This window comes from Zootoca vivipara, chromosome 1, assembly GCF_965207765.1.
Source record: "Zootoca vivipara chromosome 1, rZooViv2.hap1.1, whole genome shotgun sequence".
In the NCBI taxonomy this organism is placed as follows: Eukaryota; Metazoa; Chordata; class Lepidosauria; order Squamata; family Lacertidae; genus Zootoca; species Zootoca vivipara.
In genome coordinates, this window is record NC_142582.1 from 88,095,780 (window position 1) to 88,102,687 (window position 6,908).

Genomic DNA, 6,908 nt, shown 5'->3' on the forward strand with positions numbered 1-6,908 from the left:
AATGTCATGTAGAAGCCTCTAAAAGTACTCTCTTTAGAAACAATGCTTCTGTCTCACATTTCCTGGCATTTTCTTCTGCAATGCTTGACGTGTTAGTCTTCAAAACAAGATCCCTGTTGTGATGGATTCATCTGCTGCTTTGGGTTGCCTTCATTTGATCGTGGCCACAATCCAGATAGCTGCTACTTGTGCCCAAGGACTTCAGTTTCCTCAGTGAGACTCTTTTTATTATTATTTTAAGCAGCCCCTGTTCAACAAACTGCTTTTGAAACTCTCCCAGTTCCCAAAAGTGGCTATGCAGGGGAGCTGCATTTCCTTCTTTAAAGGAAAATCTATATATCAAAAACCTCACTAGCCAAGTGTAGGTAATTGTACTGGTCTGTGGATCGTAGTAGCCTTTAGACAGAGCTTTCTGGTGTCAGATGAGGAACTGATAGCAACTCTAGCCACCCAGTTCTTAATGAGTTTGCATCCACATCAAATGCCTACATGCACTGCAAACTGTTTATATGCTAACAGTGAGATCCTTATCCTGCTATGATGATTTTATGAAGAAGGGTGAGTTCAGACAATGAATTAATTTGATGCCAGCTGAAATATTGTGCTAAAACTAAAAAAGGATAAAGAATACATTCCCACAAGGAAGCATGGCTCATGGGCTTAGAATGTCTTTCTTGTACTAGCCAAATTATTCATCAGCTGCTGAATCGCTTTTGGAGCCCCTGGTACATAGAGCTGGCGAGAAATCCACCATAATTGTCCTTTGATTCAGCATCCTCTCTCCTTTCCTCCTCTGTACACATGAGTGAAGTCTGCACTTTGCTGAAAGTGAGAAATTTATTAGCACAATAGCTTTTCTGTCACAATCTCTTTACAACATCAAAAGGTTTACATCTGGAATGCAAGTTTTAATCAGTTTAACAGGTTGACGAGAAATCAAGAATTCGTTGACTGCAATTGGAGCTGTTTCTATGCTGTTTTCGCCATGGAACAGAGCAACACTATTTCCTATTCATATAAAGCACTGAGCTCTACCATTTGAAAACATCTTTGGAGGTCATGGGTACTTTCACTGGGGCAGTGGATTATATTCTATAGGTCTAGTCTAAATTCTACTTAACAAGTATTATATTTATGTATTGACTGTACATTTTACAAATAAATAACAGACACAAGTGGAACTTCTGGAAAAAGCAGGGTTTGTTTTTTTCAAGTGTAAGGTGAGAAGAGGGCCTGGGGTGAATTTGCACTAACAGTGTACCTGCTAACCACAGACTCTTACCAACCCCAGGGCTTCCTTCCATTTGATAAGTAGTGTTTACAAATAATGAAAAGCCTTTATCTGCAATAACTGAGCATCTTGGAAGCCTCAGGTGAATCGGTTAAATGAAAAACAGGTTTGTGTGAATTCAAGTTTTAAGAAGTAGGAGTTAAGTACTGAGTATCAAGTCTATACTTTGTGTTCTTTCTCATAGGAAAAATAGTTTTGGAAACACAAAAGACTGTTGGAGCAATAACAGTGCAGTGCTACACTGATTACTTTCACACAAATACATTTTTAGTACAATTTTAATTTTCTCTGATATCTCAACATTCTGGATCACACATACCCACTTTTCAGACCAGGTCATGGTGTTAAGGATGCATATGCTGGGCAGAACTCACAGCCTCCAGCCCAGTATTCCACGTTTAATAAACTATCACATCTTAAAAGGGCCCCTTCAGGTTGTTGTTGGGTTTTTGGGGGGGGGGTATCCTGGGCAAATGCCCATTGGTGAGTCTGCTCTTCTGTTGATGGATCCTGATGGGCTTGCCTGACAGTGGTGGCAGGCACAGCTTCAGTTCAAGCAGCGCCAGCTGACTTAAGAACTGCCATTTTAATTTTCCCACAATGCTTGCAGGGGGATGCTACTGTACATTGGAGTATTACAGAAAATTAAAATGGCATTTAGACCCAGGGGCTCAAACACTGGACCAGTGGAGGGAAACCTTTTTAAAGGAGATGCCAAAAAAGTATAGTTGGTAGGTAAGCTCTGTCTGGGCATTACAGCCTTGGCAGCAGCCCAGGAATTTTGAGTGCTGAAACTGGCCCCGCATCAGAAAGTTTTAGCTCTGTGCAGGCCTGCCATTACTAATCTGTTGCAGTTTACTCTGAAGAATGAGCATTCTGACTGTTAACCACTGGTAAACCCAACTCTCCATGAGTTGTTTTTATAAAATAATTTTACATTTGCAAATTTAGTGAGATCATATGCAGCATCATGCATTCCTTTTACAGTATCAGTAATTACTGATGTGTCACATAGTTGATTCTCATTGAAATGTTCAGTTAAAACAAGAAAAATGCTTTCACTGACTTTGCAGCCACCCCTGCCTACCTATCATCCTCCACAACCCCCCATGCCAACCCGCTCCCTTTACGCCTCACCCCCCAAAACCCTTTAGACCTCGCCCATTACCCCTTACCCCTTTCCCAACCCCTTCTCCCTTCTCTCACACATTACCCAAACTATGCCCCTCTTCCCTCACAGGTCATCCAAACTAACGAACACCCCCATTCCCTGACAGATCACCCAAACCACATCCATCCCATCTTCTCACACATCATCTGACATGGCAGCAGTGAGGTAAGGTGAAGACCAAGAAGAGGGAGGAATGGGGTCATAGGGGATGTAATTTGGCAGAGTGGGCTTACACTCACTCTGCCAACACAGGCAGGGTCCAGGAATGGAACCCCCACACAAAATGGTTGTCACCTGTATTAATTTCCATGAGAATTTCTTCAAATTCATGAATGATATGCAGAAATAAGGTATGAAGCAGATTTAGAAAACAGATTGGAAATAGATTTATCTGTGCATCACTAGCTGTAAACCCCGAAGGTTTTTCCATTGCTGATTTTGCGTCTCATTCCAGATGCCATTGCTCCACATACACAACTGAAGGTGAGAGTTGTGAGACTGTTGTTGAGAAATGTAGTTTTATTTGGGCATTAGTAAAAGAAGCTGGAAATGCAGCTGTCAGAACAATTCCAAAAGACAACTTTGCTATTGAATTGAGTCTGGTGGGTGGTAGGTCTACCTGGGGCAGTTCCAGTCACCTGGCCCAGTACTCCTCCTCTCAGTAAACAGACAAATAGGATGCTGCTAGTATTATATTTACTTATTTTTTGTTTGCTGATTTGATTTAGTGTTTTAAATTTCGGGTTGTGTATACTGGTCTGTAAATCATCCAGAGAACTTAGTTATATGAGCAGTACACAAATGTAATAAACAATATGAAATCAGCCTTGGTGGGGCCTCTAGATCACTTGTGCCCCAAGCATTTGCCCACTAGTGCCATTTGAACTTCCTCCATCACAGATGTTGTTTTTCATGATGCATTTGAGGCCATACCACACCTTGCTGCGTGATGCCCATATCCACATGCATCAATACATAACAAACCATCCTCATCCGTGTTTTCTTGTGACATTGGTGCCTAGCATACTTTGATGAATGTGAATACAGTACATGACAGTGTATTGCCTAGGTTTTATAAGAACCGTAATGTGGGAAGCTCACACCTAGAACCCCATTGCATTGGAAGCAAACTCACAAAGCTGTCGGTCCTAATTGAAAGTTGTAGGATGCTGGTTGCTGAGCAGATTGGTTCTGGAATCTGGAGATGTCTTTAAGACAGTCTTGAAGGAAATACAACCTCCTAAATCACTGCCAAATTCAGCACTTAAGTTCCCCTAGGAAATCTCCTGTCAAGATCACAAAAGAGATGGTACAGGCTCAACAAGTTTTGACATAGTTGTACCGTGCAAGATGGATACACTTGGGTTGTTTTGCCTTCCTTAGCTTAAGAAGAGCGACTACACCCATCTTGGCACACTATGTGAGGGTAAACTGCTGTATCAGGAGCTGGCTCTGTCTCTGTTCCCAAAGCAGCCAGGTAGTATTATGGGGGATTAGAGAAAATAGAAAAAGATGGCAGAGATAATGAGCAAACCTGCCTGAGAAGCAAAGGAATGGAGGATATCCATACACTAGCAGCCTTTCCCATCCAGTCTGCCCACAATGTGCTGTTGTGCAGTCTGCAGCAAAGCAGGGGAATTTGGCACTGACATGGCTCAGAATAGTCATCAGATATTTAAAACAGAGCTAGAATAACAAAGGAGCCCTTTGTAGTGTGAAGCTGCACTGAAAGCCTGACCTCCTCCCTCCCTCCCTTCCCCAGCTGGTTTGCAGGGAGCTGTGCACCAGCTAATGTACACATTAGAGTGCAGGTTGTGTGTTAGTGTGGGTGGGGGGGGGAGAAGTACTGAATTCTTTAACTGCTGTAGCATTGATAAGCATTTTATGAAGACTTGAGAAACTGCATTCTGCTCCCCTTTGATCAAACTGACTGTGCTGCTCGCTGAATGGTGCTACTCGCAGACAGAAATGGGACGCATCTATTTTTAATGCGTTATCTTTGCTGCTAGTTGCAAGTGAGACGGAGGAAGGAATGTGAAATATCACATTGATTTCCCATCACATTGTTTTCTTACTGCAGCTCCTCTGACTTGGCAACATGGGAATTGTCACTTGTGTGTCTCTTCTGCGTATCTCCCCTCAACCCATTTCAAGGAAATAAGGAAAAGCTTGACTTAGAATTAGTAAGTTCATATCTATATTAATTAAATCAGGGTTTCTGAGGTTGTTTCTAGTAAAAGTGTACAATGCAGCACCTTTCCATACTTTATGGGGTTTATTTCAGTTTATGCGGCCTGATGATGCGGACAGGACCATTGCAGTGCTGCAACCAGCTTATTGCTCTCTTGATCCCTGTCCATCCTAGCTGGTGAAAGCCAGTCAAAGGGCTTGCCCAGGTGGCTCTAGGACATGGCTATGGAGTTTTGTATTTTTCCCTTAAACAGGCAATAGTATGTCTGCTTCTGAAGGCGCCCACCCTGGACCTTGTGGTTTAGAACAACTTCTGCCCCGTCACAAATACCCCTTCTTTGGTAAGATGGTGGAGAAGAGTGTTAGTAAGGCAGTTGCAGGTCTTCCTAGAGCAACCTTTTGAGCTTGATGTGTCAAAATTCACCAAAAAACCAAGCATAACTCGGGTGGTGTGTCACTTCGAGAAAAAAAACCATAATTTTGCGATATTAATAGTTTAAATAACAAAAATGTATAATTGTTTCCCCTTTAAAAAAAGGAAAAAGGAGAGGGAAAAAATTATTGAAGTTTTTTAAAAATAAAATTAAAAAATATTTTAAAAGGGGGAAAAATAAGGTATTTCCCAGTGGGACTCTGGGCTCAGGCCTTCTTCCAACGGGTCTGCTGCTGGGGAAGTGGGCTCAGCGGCATTCCGCCAGTGGCCAGAAGTGAGGTCTCGGCATGCGGCCGCGTGTCACCAAAAATTGCTATGCGTGTCAGTGCTGACACGCGTGTCATAGGTTCGCCATGACTGTGAGGATACCAATTATCTGGATCCATTTGAATCTGGGTTCAGGCATGATTTTGCAAATCAGCCTTGGTCAGGCTTAGGTTGCCTACTCCTGATCTGAACCATTGTCAGGGCTCAATGGTGAACTGGATGAGGACCAGTATACTGAGCCTGAACCCTGAGAAGATGGAGGCACTGAACGTCACTTACAAACTTTGGGGATTAAGTGTCATCTGAACAGCTTAAATTAATTAATTAAAAATCCTGGAATCTTACAATTAAGGCTGATATATAAATCTATAAATCTATATCTATATGTATATCTATAAATATAGATTTATAAATCCATAAATCGAAATAAAAATGAACAAATCTCACCTTGGCATCATTAGTACACTTAAAGCTGAGTATGTCAGAAATGTACTGAGATAGTTTGAAGCAAACATGTGCCAGGATATGAGTTCAACAGATCAAACATTTGTAATTCCATAGGGAAGATTAAAAAAACTAGTATGATTTCCTTGCTATTTGCACATTATGCACTAAAGTCCTATCCTTAGTGATAAGAGCAGTGTCTCTTACACTGGACAGATCTATCTTGAAGGAGGTGAAGATAGGAGGTTACGTCTGGGTTTCACCACAGTCCTAAACTTGGCTGCTCAGAAGTAAGCCCTATTGAGTTTAGTGCAGCTGATTCCAGCTAAGTAGGTATAAGATTGCAGCCTTAATTTGATATTCCTTCCTTATGGTTCAGTTATCTTGCTTTGGGGATTCTGGCATGGTGCAAGACAGAGGGAGCTTTTAGGGGTGGAGAAAGGGAGAGAAAAAAAGGGGAAATCTTGTAAAGTTGAATAGAGGGGCAAGGCCTTTACTTTGGGGGAAGTCCTGGTCTGCTTTTGACTTGGGAATTTGCGGAATCCAGAAAATGATGAGTGATGCAAGTGAGATGCTGGGTGCTGCTTTAGGACAGATGGGTGGCATTTACCAAGTATTATGCAGTCTCCTTGCTGCTTTAGTAACTGGGGGGGGGGGGGGAGAGAGTATTATTCCAGTACCTCTTTTGTGCAAGGGATCAGTCATCTTACAGTGCTGTTTGTAAGCTTTTATGCCATATCCTGTGAACTACTGCCTTGGCAGTAGTTTGACCTTCATAGCTAAGGAGGGATTTGAGCCTTGAGTTTCCTACACCCAATACCAACATCTAGCTACTATGCTAGAGATAAATACACTTTTCAGTTGCAGGTACTATTAGGCAAAGAGTTTATTTTAGTAGGAAATTAGTCCACCATGATCCCTAAATTCACATAGCTTAAATGTGATAGCCTCTTCTAAGGCCTTTGGGGCGCAATACTTGTTGATTAGGGGGTAATTCCACCCCTGCCCCATGTTGATCTATTCCTTCTGCAGTGATTACAGGGAGGGGAAGCTATTAATTATTTCCTTTCCTATAGCAGGCATGTTGGCCAATTGCTGAAGCACTGGTAATA

General features: G+C 42.1%; 1 protein-coding gene across 5 annotated transcripts in view; it reads left to right on the forward strand.

The window, feature by feature from the left end:
• RAD51B (RAD51 paralog B) overlaps window positions 1-6,908 on the forward strand; it is a 305,174-nt gene that overhangs the window by 244,455 nt on the left and 53,811 nt on the right. The gene's annotated exons all lie outside the window — the stretch shown is intronic.